Source organism: Dermochelys coriacea, chromosome 6 (genome assembly GCF_009764565.3).
Source record: "Dermochelys coriacea isolate rDerCor1 chromosome 6, rDerCor1.pri.v4, whole genome shotgun sequence".
Taxonomy (NCBI): Eukaryota; Metazoa; Chordata; order Testudines; family Dermochelyidae; genus Dermochelys; species Dermochelys coriacea.
The window spans coordinates 39,712,193-39,730,967 of NC_050073.1; the positions used below are offsets into that span (position 1 = coordinate 39,712,193).

The window sequence follows — 18,775 nt, forward strand, 5'->3', positions numbered from 1 at the left end:
AGTCACAATCTTCTGCATGGTGATTTGTATAAAATAAATACCTACAAGATTTCAATTTTGGGCTGCAATGCTCTATTTATTCTTTTCCCTTTGCTTCATTTCTTTGTTTAGCTGATCTGTCCCTCCAGGTGAGTTATTGTTGCTCACCTTAGTTATGTTGACACCTCCAGGGAGCAGGGAGAAGGGCATGCTACAAAAGATGAAGAGTACTCACTTAGATTCATAGATACTAAGGTCAGAAGGGACCATTCTGATCATCTAGTCCGACCTCCTGCACAGCGCAAGCCACAGAATCTCACCCACCCACTCCTATGAAAAACCTCACCCATGTCTGAGCTATTGAAGTCCTTAAATCATGGTTCAAAGACTTCAAGGAGCAGAGAAGCCTCCCTCAAGTCACCCATGCCCCATGCTACATAGGAAGGCGAAAAATCTCCAGGGCCTCTCCAATCTGCCCTGGAGGAAAATTCCTTCCCGACCCCAAATATGGCAATCAGCTAAACCCTGAGCATATGGGCAAGATTCACCAGCCAGATACTACAGAAAATTCTTTCCTGGGTAACTCAGATCCCATCCATCTAATATCCCATCTCAGGGGATTTGGCCTATTTACCCTGAATATTTAAAGATCAATTACTTACCAAAATCCCATTATCCCATCTGATAAGTGCTGATTGCTTGCAACCCCCACACCCACAGGCTTCAAGAGTTGTTGGGTGTGCTCACTATTTTGCATTGTTGGGCTCTTGGAGCAGACCTCCATCCTGTTTTCATAAAGGTACTGTGCCCCTATTGTAACTTTTAACTTCCTCCTGTTTTATTGCTTACATTTCATAAGAAACCAGGGGAAGGTGGGGGGGCTGGCAGTCACTCTTATATTAAGGTTGCCTAACACTTTCCTTTATAAGTGATTCTTGCCACTAGATCCAGATAAGTCCCACCCAATATTTGTAAAGAGGTGGACATCTCTTAACTACGGTTTTCATTAAAAATAGCAAAAAATAAAGATTTTGGGGCTTGCGAGGTGCTAATTACCTACAATTTCCACCAAAGTCCAAATAGAGCCTGGGATTATTACTTTATTAACTATGTTTCTATAACTTTTGCTATTTTCACTTTGACTTTCCTGTGATTTTTTTTTTACCATAGCAAAGTCATAACCATAATTATAAGACAATTAGAAAGACTGAGCTTTATAGCCTGTAATAGAGAAGTGGACTGGTTGACTCATGGGAAGAGGGAACAGTGTGTTAGGCTGTGGAATTAGGGCATCTAAAGACAAAGAACTAGTGTGTAAGTGATCTAAAAAACAATCACCAGGAACTCACACATACATTATGGTAGGTACTTGCCATAAGCAATTTTTTAAGTTCCAAATGCACTGAAATAGGCATTAACTTTGCCATTTTTACTCTAAGGAAGATTTCAGTGTTAGTTGGTACAGATCCTGTTAGGATGCCATTTCCACAGGAAGCAATTTAAATGAAAGTCTATGGAAAGACCCAGGAGTGAATAATCACTCTGTCATCTGTGAGCCCAATTTAAAAAAAAAGAAAGTGCAAGACAGTGATTCACTAACAGATACTGAAGCCAAGCTACTGAAGCGAGGGCTCTGTGGAAGCTACTCTGTGCCTTGGGCTTGACTTCTAGATAGGTGCCAACTCTTCAGTGCTGGATCCTGGCATGAAGGGAATGGTGGGACACAGCAATGGAATCAGAGCATATTGCATGTGCAAGGTAGGGGAGGAGTGGAACATAGACATCTTGGGGTGAATATCTTTCTGATAGCCAGAATTCTATTCTCTTGGTGTCACAAGATCCCCCAGAACCTGCAATTCCTCATGAGCCAAGAGAACAGTTAGCTTCCTAATCATAAAAAGAAAAGGAGTATTTGTGGCACCTTAGAGACTACCAAATTTATTAGAGCATAAGCTTTCGTGAGCTACAGCTCACTTCATCGGATGCATCTACAAGACAAAGAACTAGTGTGTAAGTGATCTAAAAAACAACTTAAAGCTTATGCTCTAATAAATTTCTTAGTCTCTAAGGTGCCACAAGTACTCCTTTTCTTTTTGCGAATACAGACTAACACGACTGCTACTCTGAAATCTTCCTAATCATGAGACACCATCACCCCAGCAGCATATGATCTTCAGCTAATATATACTCTTGTTCATACACTTCTTAAAAACAGCTGGATAAAACTACTTCACACAAAACTCTCTTTTATCTGGAATGTGACATCCTCTAGGTTAGCAAGATCTCTCTGCCCTGTGCATCACACAGTATTGTGACCACCTCATTACAATGTCAATGCAAAGCTTTGTCAATGGAAATTACCCTGTCACTGACAAAACAAAGGAAATTAAACTTACAAAGCAAGGGAGCAGACAGAAAAGAGCCCAAGGAAGGACAAGATTGACGCACAAGGCTCCAGTTAGTGCCTGAGCATTGCAAAGCACCTAATGCCTCATTACAGTGGATACTGCAATATGACATGATGTTGGGGAGGCTTTGCACTTGCCAGTGTGGCTCTTGGATTCAGTAAGATATGCAAGGCCTTTGGCCGACTTCCATAACCCACATAGTCTCTCTGAGGGTGGATGCATCTGGCAAGAGGGAAAATTGAGGGGGCTTGTCATTCAGGGACATGTGGGAGCATTGTAATAATGGAGGAAGGTGGAATATGAGCACTTTCCAATTCCCTCTTGTTGTGAGATTTCATCTGTCAGAACAGACATCTGTTCAGCAACTTTAAGGAGGGTTGGTCTCCTGCAGTTCATCTATCAAGGTGTACGAGTATGGGATTAATTTTCCCCTGGCCTTGGAAACAGCACTCTGTATGATTGAAACTAGATTTGTGTGACAGGAATGAAAGGGCCTGATTCTACTGTCACTTACATCTATTTTACACTGGTATAACTTCATTAATTTCAGGGGATTATTCCTGATTTACAGGGGTCTCAACATGGGTGGTGGATATAATAGGCTAAGGGAGGCTAAGCCTCCCCTTAACCAAGTCCAGTCCCCACCCACACTGGCCCTCTCCCCTAAGCCAGCAGCAGCTCAGCTCTGGCTGGAGGCCAACAGGTGGCTGGGACCATCGGGCAGCCCGGGGATGTTCTGCCGGGGTTTTTCTGGCCGCGGGGAGGGGAAGGAGCACGGCTGCGGGGCTAATCACCCCAAAGGGGCCTCACACGCCACCCATGGGTCTCAATGAGAACAGGCTCAATGTGAGTGATTCCAGGGTTCTTCAATGTGGGGGAAACCATCAGTAGGGCCCTACCAAATTCATGGCTATGAAAGTCTGGTCTCCCACCATGAACTCCCTAGCTGGGATGATTTAGTTGGGGATTGGTCCTGCTTTGAGCAGGGGGTTAGACTAGATGACCTCCCGAGGTCCCTTCCAACCCTGATATTCTATAATTCTATGAAATCTGGTCTTTTGTATGCTTTCACCCTATGCTCTACAGGTTTCATGGGGAAGACCAGCAATTCTCAAATTGGGAGTTCTGACTCAAAAGGGAGTTGCGGGAGGCGGGGGCACAAGGTTATGGGGGGGGTCACAGTATTGCCCCCTTACTTCTGTGCTGCCTTCAGAGCTGGGTGGCCAGAGAGCAGTCGCTGGAGAAAGGTGACTGCTGACTGAGGGCCTAGGCAGCAATGCAGAAGTAAGTGTGGCAATGCCATACCATGCCATCCTTACTTCTCTGCTATTGCTGGCAGCGGCTCTGCCCTCAGAACTGGGCTTCTAGCTGGAAGCTGCTGCTTTCCAGTTGCCCAGCTCTGAAGGCAGCGCTGCCATCAGTAGCAGCACAGAAGTAAGGGTAGCAACTCCTGCCCTACAGTAACCTTGCTAACCCCCCCAACTAATTTTTAGGTCAGGACCCCTACAATTACAACTCTGTGAAATTTCAGATTTAAATAGCTGAAATGATTAAATTTATGATTTTTAAAATCCTATCACCGTGAAATTGACCAAAATGGACCGTGAATTTGGTAGGGCCCTACTCATCAGACAAGCCCCCAATAAAGGCTTTGATTCAAGAAGGCACATCAGAACATAAGAATGGCCATACTGGGTCAGACCAAAGGTCCATCCAGCCCAGTATCCTGTCTACTGACAGTGGCCAATGCCAGGTGCCCCAGAGGGAGTGAACCTAACAGGTATTGATCAAATGATCTCTCTCCTGCCATCCATCTCCACCCTCTGACAAACAGAGGCTAGGGACACCATTCCTTACCCATCCTGGCTAATAGCCATTAATGGATTTAACCTCCATGAATTTATCCAGTTCTCTTTTAAACCCTGTTATAGTCCTAGCCTTCAGAACCTCCTCAGGTAAGGAGTTCCACAGGTTGACTGAGTGAAAAAGAACTTCCTTTTATTTGTTTTAAACCTGCTGCCTGTTAATTTCATTTGGTGGCCCTTAGTTCTTATATTATGGGAATAAGTAAATAACTTTTCCTTATTCACTTTGTCCACACCACTCATGATTTTATATACCTCTATCATATCCCCCCTTAGTCTCCTCTTTTCCAAGCTGAAAAGTCCTAGCCTCTTTAATCTCTCCTCATATGGGACCCATTCCAACCCCCTAATCATTTTAGTTGCCCTTTTCTGAACCTTTTCTAATGCCAGTATATCTTCTATGAGATGAGGGGACCACATCTGTACGCAGTATTCAAGATGTGGGCGTACCATGGATTTTTATAAGGGCATGTACTGTACTTTATTTTACATGTATGGTACTTTAAGCATGTACTTACATGCAGTATTCCCTCTAATTTTTCCCACGCATGTACGGAATGAATTTTGTTATGTGCACCTCCATATTGCTGCACATAACAAAATTCATGTGGCGGGGTGGGGCAGAGAGTTGGTGTGTGCAGGGATGAAGGCTCTGGCTGGGGGTGCGGGCTCTGGCGTATGGCCGGTGATGAGGGGCTGAGGGCTGGGGCAGAAGGTATGGGGAGTGAGACTCCAGCTGGGGGTACAAGCTCTGGGGTGGGGCCGGGGATGAGGGGTTTGGGGTGCAGGCTGCCCTGGGACTATGGTGGGGAGAGAGGACTCCCCCCAGCTCTCTCTCCCTGTCACAGTTCCAGGGCTGGGGCTGCAAAATAGGTGCCTCTTCCCATCTGCGGCAGGGCCAGGCTGGGGCTGGGTTGGGGACGAGGGAGGGGTGCCTCTTCTCTGTCCATGACACATCCAGGCTGGGCTGGGTTGGAGCCGGAGGAGGGGCGCCAATCCCCTGGCTGCGGCAGGTCCGGGGCTAGGCTGGGGCCAGGGGAGGGGTGCCTCTCCCCTGTCCACAGCAGGTCTGGACCAGGCTGGGTTGAGGCCGGGATGCCTCTCCCTGCCGTGGCAGGTGTGGGGCTGAAGGAGACACATCTCTCCCCGCCGCAGCCCTGAGCGCCAGTTGGCACATAATAGGCTGCTGCGAGGCCCCCACAGCTTGGAGGGAATTTAGCTTATGTCCCGTTGATTTAAATGGCAAAATCCTGGCTCCACTGAAGTCAACAGGAACTTTCCTGTTGACTTCAGCGGGGCCAGGATTTCACCCTTTATAACTTGATTTAACTGTGAAGTTTAGTAGGGCATCATTTGACTGACAAAAATACATGACAAAAATATTTAAACTATGTGCATTTGGATTTATATTCGACATGGGCTTGAGGTGCAAAATTGAGATCCAGATTTTGATGCTTCACCGTCCTATGTGCTCTCCTCCCCCCAAATTTTGAGGTTTGTTTGTTTAGATCTAGTGTTTTGATTCAGACCCCTCTCAAATTTATCCTCCCTTCTCTCCTTTGATAGCATTTTGATTTTACAAAATCATAGGTGATCCTTTACAATAATAGTTTGTGCAATCCCATCATATGTTCTGTCTCCTGCTACAGCAGAATCAGAAATATTGTAACATGTACTGTACAAAAAAAGGAATACTGCTTTTTTGTGTGTGGGCGGAAAAGTATTCGGTGTTGTTTTTGCTAACTTATACATTTCTTTGGGATTTACATTTTGTATCTTACCGCACAGATCTACCCACCACATAGTTAATGACAGTATGTACAGTCAGGGCTATATGATTAACTTCTTCTGTGTCATAAAATAGAACTGCTAGGACAGTCTATGCCATATTCATAGCTAAAATAGGCCACTACAATAATCCATTACTCTTTCCCTGTGATTTTGGTCCTTTTTTTAGAAGCATAGAATCATAGAATCATAGAATCATAGAATATCAGGGTTGGAAGGGACCCCAGAAGGTCATCTAGTCCAACCCCCTGCTCAAAGCAGGACCAAGTCCCAGTTAAATCATCCCAGCCAGGGCTTTGTCAAGCCTGACCTTAAAAACCTCTAAGGAAGGAGATTCTACCACCTCCCTAGGTAACGCATTCCAGTGTTTCACCACCCTCTTAGTGAAAAAGTTTTTCCTAATATCCAATCTAAACCTCCCCCATTGCAACTTGAGACCATTACTCCTCGTTCTGTCATCTGCTACCATTGAGAACAGTCTAGAGCCATCCTCTTTGAAACCCCCTTTCAGGTAGTTGAAAGCAGCTATCAAATCCCCCATCATTCTTCTCTTCTGCAGACTAAACAATCCCAGCTCCCTCAGCCTCTCCTCATAAGTCATGTGCTCTAGACCCCTAATCATTTTCGTTGCCCTTCGCTGTACTCTTTCCAATTTATCCACATCCTTCCTGTAGTGTGGGGCCCAAAACTGGACACAGTACTCCAGATGAGGCCTCACCAGTGTCGAATAGAGGGGAACGATCACGTCCCTCGATCTGCTCGCTATGCCCTACTTATACAACCCAAAATGCCATTGGCCTTCTTGGCAACAAGGGCACACTGCTGACTCATATCCAGCTTCTCGTCCACTGTCACCCCTAGGTCCTTTTCCGCAGAACTGCTGCCGAGCCATTCGGTCCCTAGTCTGTAGCGGTGCATTGGATTCTTCCATCCTAAGTGCAGGACCCTGCATTATCCTTATTGAACCTCATTAGATTTCTTTTGGCCCAATCCTCCAATTTGTCTAGGTCCTTCTGTATCCTATCCCTCCCCTCCAGCGTATCTACCACTCCTCCCAGTTTAGTATCATCCGCAAATTTGCTGAGAGTGCAATCCACACCATCCTCCAGATCATTTATGAAGATATTGAACAAAACGGGCCCCAGGACCGACCCCTGGGGCACTCCACTTGACACCGGCTGCCAACTAGACATGGAGCCATTGATCACTACCCGTTGAGCCCGACAATCTAGCCAGCTTTCTACCCACCTTATAGTGCATTCATCCAGCCCATACTTCCTTAACTTGCTGACAAGAATGCTGTGGGAGACCGTGTCAAAAGCTTTGCTAAGTCAAGAAACAATACATCCACTGCTTTCCCTTCATCCACAGAACCAGTAATCTCATCATAAAAGGCGATTAGATTAGTCAGGCATGACCTTCCCTTGGTGAATCCATGCTGACTGTTCCTGATCACTTTCCTCTCCTCTAAGTGCTTCAGGATTGATTCTTTGAGGACCTGCCATGATTTTTCCAGGGACTGAGGTTAGGCTGACCGGCCTGTAGTTCCCAGGATCCTCCTTCTTCCCTTTTTTAAAGATGGGCACTACATTAGCCTTTTTCCAGTCATCCGGGACTTCCCCCGTTCGCCACGAGTTTTCAAAGATAATGGCCAAGGGCTCTGCAATCACAGCCGCCAATTCCTTCAGCACTCTCGGATGCAATTCGTCCGGCCCCATGGACTTGTGCACGTCCAGCTTTTCTAAATAGTCCCTAACCACCTCTATCTCTACAGAGGGCTGGCCATCTCTTCCCCATTTTGTGTTGCCCAGCACAGCAGTCTGGGAGCTGACCTTGTTAGTGAAAACAGAGGCAAAAAAGCATTGAGTACATTAGCTTTTTTCCACATCCTCTGTCACTAGCTTGCCTCCCTCATTCAGTAAGGGGCCCACACTTTCCTTGGCTTTCTTCTTGTTGCCAACATACCTGAAGAAACCCTTCTTGTTACTCTTGACATCTCTTGCTAGCTGCAGCTCCAGGTGCGATTTGGCCCTCCTGATATCTTTCCTACATGCCCGAGCAATATTTTTATATTCCTCCCTGGTCATTTGTCCAAGCTTCCACTTCTTGTAAGCTTCTTTTTATGTTTAAGATCCGCTAGGATTTCACCATTAAGCCAAGCTGGTCGCCTGCCATATTTACTATTCTTTCGACTCATCGGGATGGTTTGTCCCTGTAACCTCAACAGGGATTCCTTGAAATACAGCCAGCTCTCCTGGACTCCCTTCCCTTTCATGTTAGTCCCCCAGGGGATCCTGGCCATCTGTTCCCTGAGGGAGTCAAAGTCTGCTTTCCTGAAGTCCAGGGTCCGTATCCTGCTGCTTACCGTTCTTCCCTGCGTCAGGATCCTGAACTAACCAACTCATGGTCACTGCCTCCCAGATTCCCATCCACTTTTGCTTCCCCCACTAATTCTACCCGGTTTGTGAGCAGCAGGTCAAGAAAAGCGCTCCCCCTAGTTGGCTCCCCTAGCACTTGCACCAGGAAATTGTCCCCTACGCTTTCCAAAAACTTCCTGGATTGTCTATGCACCGCTGTATTGCTCTCCCAGCAGATATCAGGAAAATTAAAGTCACCCATGAGAATCAGGGCATGCGATCTAGTAGCTTCCGTGAGTTGCCGGAAGAAAGCCTCATCCACCTCATCCCCCTGGTCCGGTGGTCTATAGCAGACTCCCACCATGACATCACTCTTGTTGCACACACTTCTAAACTTAATCCAGAGACACTCAGGTTTTTCCACAGTTTCGTACCGGAGCTCTGAGCAGTCATACTGCTCCCTTACATACAGTGCTACTCCCCCACCTTTTCTGCCCTGCCTGTCCTTCCTGAACAGTTTATAACCATCCATGACTGTACTCCAGTCATGTGAGTTATCCCACCAAGTCTCTGTTATTCCAATCACGTCATAATTCCTTGACATCACCAGGACCTCCAGTTCCCCTGCTTGTTTCCAAGGCTTTGTGCATTTGTATATAAGCACTTGAGATAACCTGTTGATCGCCCCTCATTCCCAGTATGAGGCAGGAGCCCTCCCCTCACAGACCTTCCTGCCTGTGCTTCCTCCCGGTATCCCGCTTTCCCACTTACCTCAGGGCTTTGGTCTCCTTCCCCCGGTGAACCTAGTTTAAAGCCCTCCTCACTAGGTTAGCCAGCCTGCTGGCAAAGATGTTCTTCCCTCTCTTCGTAAGATGGAGCCCGTCTCTGCCCAGCACTCCTCCTTCATGGAACACCATCCCATGGTCAAAGAATCCAAAGCCTTCTCTCCGACACCACCTGCGTAGCCATTCGTTGACCTCCACGATTCGACGGTCCCTACCCAGGCCTTTTCCTTCCACGGGGAGGATGGACGAGAACACCACTTGCGCCTCCAACTCCTTCCGCTTCATATTCATATGCTTCCGCTTCATTATGTCTTTTCATTGATGGTGTCAAGGTTTAAAGAAACACTTTTTTCACATTCTGAATTAATCTGTTTCCTTGAGAGGTTTTTAATTAATGTTGACCAGTGAGTTTTTCCCCAAATGGTTGATGTTATCACTTGATATTTGTTGTTCATTGTCTGTGGTATGTGTCAAACTATTATGCATGCTATTTATCCAAATGCCCTTTGGCAAATGAGGAGAACCTAGATCCACACTGCTCCGGCTTTTGATTCTGCAAAACAAGATCCCAGCTAGTGATATTTTGTAAAAAATCATCCTAATTTTTAGCTTATTTCTCTTTAAAGACAGATAGGTTCAAACCTGAAACATTTATGAGAACATCCCATTTGTATAAAATTGGAACCCAGATATGAACTATCTATGACACTGGTGGACCACATGCCAGGTCTTGCCAAGGCTGCAGGCATCAGCTGAGCACTTACAAATTCACAGCTGGAAACTGGACCTGATCACCTGTATGTTAGTATTGTTCAAGATAGGTGTTAAACTTGTAAAGATGTTTTTAGTGTTTAGACTCTATAGCAGTGGTGGGAAACCTGCGGGCCGTGGATGAGACAGTTTGTTTATGTTGACCATCCTCAGGCATGGCTGCCCGCAGATCCCAGTGGCTGCGGTTTGCCATTCCCGGCCAATGGGAGCTGTGGGAAGCGGCGGCCAGCATGTCCCTGGGGCCCTTCATCAATCTGGTGTTTGAACTCACAGGACTGGAGCTAGGAAACAAAAGCAGAGATCCCCATGGTCAGCTTGGGTTAGCCCTAAAAGGCATTCAGTGCTGACAGATTACTACAATTGTGTCAGCTTTTGGAACCCTAGACTGTTACTTTTTTGTGTATACGTGTTGCCTGCTTTAACCTGTAAATAACTAGGAAAAAGAAATGAGTTAATAAATCCTTAGTTAGTTTCCTATAGGATTGGCTACAAGCATTGCCTTTGGCATGAGATCTAAGGTACAGACTGACCTGGGGTAAGTGATTGGTTTCTTGGGACTGGGAGCAACTTGAATATTTTGTGATCTTTGTCGAAGTGCCCATTTATCACTAAGTCCTGCTTTCCTGGGTAGCAAGATAGGTTTGTCTGTGACTCCATGGTAAGATTATTATAGTGCTTCAGATTTGTTCACATTTGTCACTGGATTGGTGAAATCTAATTATAGAACACCCCACCAATTTGGGGTGTCTGCCCTACTTTTTGACAGTCTGCCCTGAGGGTGGCAGGTCCTCATGATCATGAACCACTCCAGACAGCATGACACCATCTTTGGCTTTTCTTATTACTTAAAAAATATTCACTTGAATCTGATTATAAGAACTAAAGCAAAAGTTACTCACCATCTTTTGAGCAGTAGTTGCCTCCCCAAAGATTTTTCTTGATAATTTTTTAGGAATCCCTTTCCTTGAAACATAGGTGACCTATCTTGTTCATGAAAATAATAAACTTAGGGGGCATCCTTTAGCCGCAAGCGTTGTTGTTGTCCTGTTTTCCCCATTTTTTTATTGGACTTGTTTCTGATGATGTTTTCTGATGGGTGTATATGGGAAATTACTCAACTCCAAATAGAATGCTTCCACCTTCTCAGATTGTGCATCTGTAGAGCGTGGGGACCTGCCTAATACTATTTACAGCTCAAGTAACTCAGTGTTTATAAGGCTTGCTTCTTATCTAAATGTATTACTTCCAAGTCTGTATTTTAGGAATCCCATTCCTTTTACTTTTTGTTTGTTGACTTTGCAATGGGTAACACATCTTCTATCTAAATTGCAATAACTGTTGCTGTCTTTTATTATTTATATTGCAGTAGTGCCTAGGGACCCCAAATGAGATAGAGGCCCCATTGGTTAGGCACCATAAGTACTCATAGTAAGAAACAGTCCCTGAATAGCTTGAAATCTGAATAGGCAAGACAGCCAAAGGGCGGAAAGGAAACCAGATTGCTTTCCTGGAGCAGGAGTCAGGATAGTGGTCAAGCTGGAAATAGAAACCAGGTCTTTCATGCCCTAGTCCCAGGCCCTATCCACTGGACTACATTGCTCCTTTTTAACTCTTGGATCTCAGCGATCTCTCAGCTGATATGCAAAAACTGTGTGCCAGTTTTGGTTTTGCATTCAAATACCCAAAGTGCCAGTCTAAAGTTCTTTGAAAGGCAGAGTCGCTTAGCACCCTCTGTTCTATGCCACAGTCATGAGCGGCAGATCCAGAGCTACTGTGGATCAAAGGGCTTCATCATGCTGACCAGAGTGAGCTGAATATATCTGAAACCCTGTAAAGTGTGATCAGCATTATCATTAAATGAAGGTTTAAGTGTGGGAAGGCATATAAAATATATATAATAATAAGTGGTAGTGAGTGCTTCTTACTGGGCAAAACTATGGTAACTCAATTTGGGCAGAAAATGTGTGCATAATTCTATAGTCTGCATTCCTCATGTACCTAGAAGTCATTCTGACTTCCAAATAGGAATTTTGGGGGCAGAAATGAAGAATTTCCATAATTTGCAATATTCCTTTAAACATAAGCATAGCTTCTGCATTTGACTATTTTAATACACATTCTACGGCATTCTAGGAAAAAGAGAAAGCAAGGTAGCAAGTCAGCTTTAGCCCTGGTTGTAAAGTGAATGCAACTCTCCATTAACTTTGGAGGAATCGCTCTACTTATACTAATGCTTAATTTCACTCATGGTACTGTTTGCCTAGTTGGCCTACACACTCCTATTTAGTGTCGGAATCAATTTATATGCTGGTTACTTCTTTTTTGTTCCAGGATCTCTCTCTCTAAGCAGTATGTTGACAGTAAAAGTTCTTTTGTTTACCAGCTGATTTTTTAAAAGAATCACATTTTTCCATATTTCTGAAATACGTTACAGACAGCAATCAAAACATGGTAATAAGATACAGAATTCAGGCTCCCCCACCAGAAATATGTGATCACTGCATTACTTTGTTTAAATTATTTCCTTGTCCTAACAGAGGACTTTAATTTTTTAGTTAACAACAAGATAAAATTCTCTGGCTAGTTGCCTAAATGGTAAATGTCTGTCTGACACCTGAGAGCTAAATTGTGCAAGGGCTGGTAACTAAATTGTAGCACCCCAAGGGTGATGCTGGGAGTCATTGTGAATCACACCCCCACCTCTCAGAGTGGTAGCCGTGTTAGTCTGTATCAGCAAAAACAGTGAGGAGTCCTTGTGGTACCTTAGAGACTAACAAATTAATTTGGGCATAAGCTTCATCAAATGCATGGAGTGGAACATACAGTAGGGAGGTATAAATACACAGCTTATATCAAGAGATGGGAGTTGCCTTACCAAGTGAGGGTCAGTCCTAACGACCCAATTCAATTAAGATGAAAGTGGGCTATTCTTAACAGTTGACAAGAAGGGAAGAAAAATCACTTTTGTAGTGCTAATGAATTCAATGTAATCTAGGTGGCTCATTTCAAACAGTTTGACAAGAAGCTAACAAGAACACTAACCCAGGAACCAAACCCTGCAACAAACTCCAGTGCCAACTCTGTCCGCATATCTAGTCAAGGGACATCATCATAAGATCTAACCACATCAGCCACACCATCAAGGGCTCATTCACCTGCACATCCACCAATGTGATATATGCCATCATGTGCCAACAATGCCCCTCTGCCATGTACATTGGCCAAACCAGACAGTCTCTACGCAAAAGAATAAATGGACATAAATCTGATATCAAGAATTATAACATTCAAAAAGTAGTAGGAGAGCACTTCAATATCCCTGCATACTCAATAACAGACTTAAAAGTGGACATTCTTCAACAAAAAACTTTCAAAAACAGATTCCAATGAGAAACTGCAGAACTGGAATTAATTTGTAAACTGGACACCATCAGATTAGGCCTGAATAAAGACTGGGAGTGGATGGGTCACTACAATAACTAACTTTTCCCCCTGCTGTTACTCACACCTTCTTGTCAACTGTTTGAAATGGGCCACCTAGATTACATTGAACTCATTAGCACTACAAAAGTGATTTTTTCTCCCTTCTTATCAACTGTTGAAAATAGCCCACTTCCATCTTAATTGAATTGGCTCATTAGCATTGACCCCCGACTTGGTAAGGCAACTCCCATCTTTTCATATGCTGTGTATTTATATCTCTCTACTGTATTTTCCACTCCATGCATCTGATGAAGTGGGTTTTAGCCCACGAAAGCTTATGCCCAAATAAATGTGTTAGTCTCTCAGGTGCCACAAGGACTCCTCATTGTTTTTATGCACACCTTCGTGTCACTATCCCTCCCCTGGTTCTTCCTGTTGGAGTAGTTTACTATTTGCCTACATCAGCAGCTAATTACTCTTCCCCTCTACGCTTGCTTATTGAGTTGGAGGCAACACTCTGACTATATCCCAACCAATCCATCAGTTCTGGGGAGGGAGTAAGTGGGAGAATTGTTCCTATGCACCAAGGGCCTGGTAGCCCATGTATATATGTAAAGGGAAGTCTTATTCTTTTGTTTGTAAGGAAAATCCAAGTCAGAATCTTAGCTCTATGATGCAGGTTAAGAAAATTGCCTGAGGTTACAGAACAAGTCAGTGGCAGAGTTAGGGTCACAAATCAGAACATCCTGGCTCCCAGTCCTGTGCTTAGCCCACCAGGCTATGTAGCATCTTAACTGTGGTATTAAGGAGATCTTGCATTAGAGGGAGCATTAGAGCTGTAAAAATCATCCTAAGGTGTGGGCAGAATGGTCTGGAGACCTGAGCTGACCCTGTTCTGAGGTTTGATTGAAAAGTCATAACATTTTTCCTCATCCTCTGTTGGTTTTCCTGCCTGAGTACTGACATACCTATAAAGAAACTATTCTTCTTACATGGCCTTATAGAAATGCTGGGCTTCTCATGAGATTTCTGAACAAATTACGCAGAGCTCCATCTAGCTCAGACTGGTACCTGTTCTGGTGCTTTTAAGTAAAGAAAAACACTGGGCTCAGCTAACCAGCAATGAGTGGGTTAAAACTTAGTATCATATACTTTTTTTTCTTTTAAAAAAGTGGTATCTGATTAGTTTATTTTGACAACCAAGGTGTTTTCCTCCCTGTGACGCCAGCTTGCCGGGGCAGTGTTCCATTGGCAGAAGGCTCATTTACAGTGGCATGCTGGCAGCTGTGCTCTGAGCTTTATTTAGGTTCTGTTGTGATTGATGACTTGAATGGGAGACGTGAAGAGTGAATTAGCAGCTTGAGTGAAAACACATGTGATTATCTTACCATTTACCTTTTTAGCAGAGAGCCCTTCTTTTTGTTACCTTGCTGCCATTCTTCCCTTATTGTTTCTTGCTCTCCAGACTGTTTGTCTTATTGTCCTCAGGCTTGCTGTTCCCTTCTGCCTTTCCTTTAGACCAGCTACCTGAAAGCGTGAGTGATTATTGCTCTTGCTGTATGTAGTGCTGCAATAATAGACATAGGGCCCAATTCCAGCCATGACATTCTCTACAGTGTCTAGTGCTACAGCCTTGATGGAGAGGTCATATCTGGAAGGAGAGAAGCTTTCCTTGCCGCTGCTCCAAGAGGTGCTTGCATAAGCAGCATAAGACTATCCAAATTCTGCACCTTTCCAAGGCCAGAGTCTGAGACTGTGCATAGCCCACCTGCATAGTTGATAATCTGGCTGCTGGGGATCATGTCAGGGAGGTACTGAGCATTCTTAGTGTCTTTCCTGTGTCCCAAGGAGTGGCCACCCTAGCTGACAGTCAGCCATAAAGAGGCTGTATGGCCCAAGGATATCCCCATGGCTGGAGGCTCTCAAAAGAAGCTGATTGGTGGTTAGGATATGAATTTGGCACTTGGAAGGCCTTGGTTCAATTCTTTTTACTGCCACAGGCTTTCTCTGTAACCTTGGCCAAGTCACTTAGTCTTTCTGTGTCTTAGTTCCTTGTCTGTAAAAAGAGATAATAGTGCTTCCCTACCTAAGTACATGGGGCTTGCATAGATAAATACACTGCAGATTGTGTGGCATTCTGTGGTAATAGAATGTCATAAGGACCTAGGGGGAAACTAAGGCTATTAGAATGAAAGTACTCTGCCTGAAATGGTGGGTGAGGAAGGAGCCTTTTAGTGATCCCACCACCCTAAAAAGTGCAATACATGTTTGTATAACAATGACTTCTCCTTGACCTATATTTGGCCCCGTGTTATTTATATTGGTCATGTTCCAAACCAGCAGCACGAAAAGACACTGACAAGAACATGTCTTTGAAAGAGCAAATAATAAATCTGACTCCACAAGGCCATAAAATTTAATTTCTCTGACTATACACCAACCCTCCTCCCTGATGTCCCCACCCACCAGATTTCAAGACTAGCTTTTCACTAGTCAAGATTTGAAGGGAATTGCTGAAGCTGACCTTCTGCTAACCTGAGAATGAATTAAGGACTCCACTCTTGTATTCAACATTCTTTGCTTGTGAGCATTTAACTAATAGAGGGAAGTAAAAGGTGTGCTAAAAAAGCTCAGGATCTAAACAGCCCATCAGACCCTATATTCAGCTGAATTTTTGTGGTGTTTTCCAATGCTGTTACTTGTTGCATCTGTCAATTCAACTGAACACTCTCAAGTCCATTTGATATTGCTTCATATTGGGTAAATTTTACTCACTGTTCTTTCCTATTTCCTTAGAAAGTTGAAAACAGAGCCATATTGTCAGCTGTTGTAAACTGATACATCGGTGGTGGAACTAGAGGTGCTGAGGATGCTGCCACATCCCCCACTTCAAGTGATTTCCATCATATACAGGGTTTAAAGTCTGGTTCAATGGCTGTCAGCACCCCCACTATAAAAATTGTTCCAGCACCCCTGAACTCGCATAGCTCCTGTGAATTGCACCAGAGCTGGCTTTGTGTTTTTCCTTACCAATTGTATCCTTTCCTTTTGCTAAGGTTTGATGTCTCCCTTTCTCTTATGGAGCAGAAACTAACATAACTCTTTTCAGAGTAGCAGCCGTGTTAGTCTGTATTCGCAAAAAGAAAAGGAGTGCTTGTGGCACCTTAGAGACTAACAAATTTATTTGAGCATAAGCTTTTGTGAGCTACAGCATCCGGCGAAGTGAGCTGTAGCTCATGAAAGCTTATGCTCAAATAAATTTGTTAGTCTCTAAGGTGCCACAAGTACTCCTTTTCTTTTAACACAACTCTGTTTTGTTCATGTCCGTGTTTGTACATCCATGGTGTACAAAAGCATTCAAAAATCCTAAAAGAAAATTTAGAAATGGTTTTTCTTTACCTTCTGGTGTTTGAGCCTTTGTTACTTTGCGGTCCAGTTTTCAAACTTTTCTCTGCAAGCATGAGGACTATAAACTTACTTTCTAAAAAAATGAAAGCTGCTATCTCATGAATCCAGTAGCTGGGGCTTTAAAAAAGGCACCTCAAGACTCACAATAAAATGGAGAGGGTTAGCAACACTGTGTACACCATGTATATGCTGGTTTTGGTAGGACAACGTTTCTAGTATAACCAGAAAAGTGTTTGTTTATCTTTTCATCAGGCCTCCTTTAAACACGCTGCTCAGAACTCTGTGTATTAATGCACCAGTTAGTCAAGTGGTGACATTGTGTGTATGCCAGGTCTACCTTGAAATCTTATGGATCTGATTCTGCTCTCACTCACACCAGTTTTAAATGGAAGCTGACCAAAGTAGTCTGTGATCCCATGGACTTCAGTGGGTGCCTAGAGACTGCAGTGCTGGATTAAAGAGACACAACACACACACACCTGGTGCGAGGAGCCACAGGCTGCCGTGCTCAGGTGTGACATTTTTGCCCCTGCTGGATATTAACAGGTGACTATTCATTTAGTTTTATTTCTTTTGATTTTATTTCTAATTCTCAGCAACAGAACAGATGATTTTTTTTAACTAAGAGATTTTTGAAGACATATAACCTTTCTCAGGTTATCATCATTTGAAAATCCACCACATTTTTTTTGATCAGCCTGAAGTGATTTGGTCTCTAGGTAAATAAAGATCTACATGGAAAATAACATCTGTGTGGAGAAAATGGCATACCCAAAGGAATGAGTCTCCATTTAACAGCTACCTTATTCTTGACTCCAGTTGAACCATTTGTGCTCCAATCATGGACCTTGTCTATACATGTTGCATAAGTGAGGCTGTCAAGAGACTAGCTACTGTGTAGCTCTGAACAAAGAATGTAATGTTTGGCAGAGGCTTGTCCTGTGACCAGTTTTGATGATGGCATCACTTGTATACACAAGATAAGTCTAGAGGCTGTGGTTGTGATATATATGGGGATGAACTGATTTTCTATTTTTTTTTATTGTAGCTTTCAGATAACAAAACAGTTGCATTCTCTTCAATATTAATCCAGAAATAGATCCTGCAGTTTATTCAACCTGAGGTAAAACAAAAACAACACCAACTATTGAGTTATAAATCTTGCAAATATATGTTTTATTTAAAAAGTAGGCCAGATATTTTTAGGGATTCTGGATGGAGCTGCCTTTTTCCCAGGCTTCATTATATCTATTCATTTTAGGAGGAAAAATATTTTATCCCCAAAGTAGCTATGAACTTTCCTCCCCCAACAACAACTAAGGGAGTGTGAGTTGATTTTATAAGTGTAGCATAAAAGATAAAAGAGAGTGCCTTTAGCCTTTGCCAAATTCAATAAGCAAATCACCTACTATGCCTGTTTTGAAAGTAAAATTATGTGTTTGTATAATATAGAAATTAGGTAAAAATGTATGATTTGAAATTTAATGACACTAACAAACCAGTTATAATTATTATGACTTGTATTACTGTAGCTCCTGGAGCCCCCAACAAAGTCACAGCTTCATTGTGCAAGGTGCTGTACAAACATGTGGTATGAGACAGGCTCTGCCATAAAGAGCTTACCACCTGAATTGTCAGGACAGATAGAAGGTTGAAGTATTACTATCCATAGATAGAGAAATGAGGCACAGAGAGATGAAATGGCTTTCACAAGATCACATAGAAAGAAAGCACAGGCCATGATCCTCGCTTTCCTGAGCCTCAGTCCTGTGCCTTAACCACAGGGCTATCCCCTCCTTTCTTAACTACCAATTTATTGCAAAATAAGTGTGTGTATGGGAGTGTTAGTTTCACTTATGTTGCTCTCTGCTTCCTTTTCTTAAAAGCCCTCATTAACATGACTCAACAGGATGAGTCTTCCTCAGCCAGCCACCTGAATTTACTGTACTTTAATTTCATGTATGACATTGTTTACAATAGCTGCACATTAG

General features: G+C 43.6%; 1 long non-coding RNA gene across 2 annotated transcripts in view; it reads left to right on the forward strand.

The window, feature by feature from the left end:
• Nucleotides 1-658: 658 nt before the first annotated feature.
• LOC122460511 overlaps nucleotides 659-18,775 on the forward strand; it is a 66,394-nt gene continuing 48,277 nt past the window's right edge. For both annotated transcript variants that reach the window (XR_006281863.1, XR_006281861.1), the window contains exon 1: nucleotides 659-778. This is a non-coding gene — a long non-coding RNA (uncharacterized LOC122460511). The remainder of the gene's footprint in view (nucleotides 779-18,775) is intronic.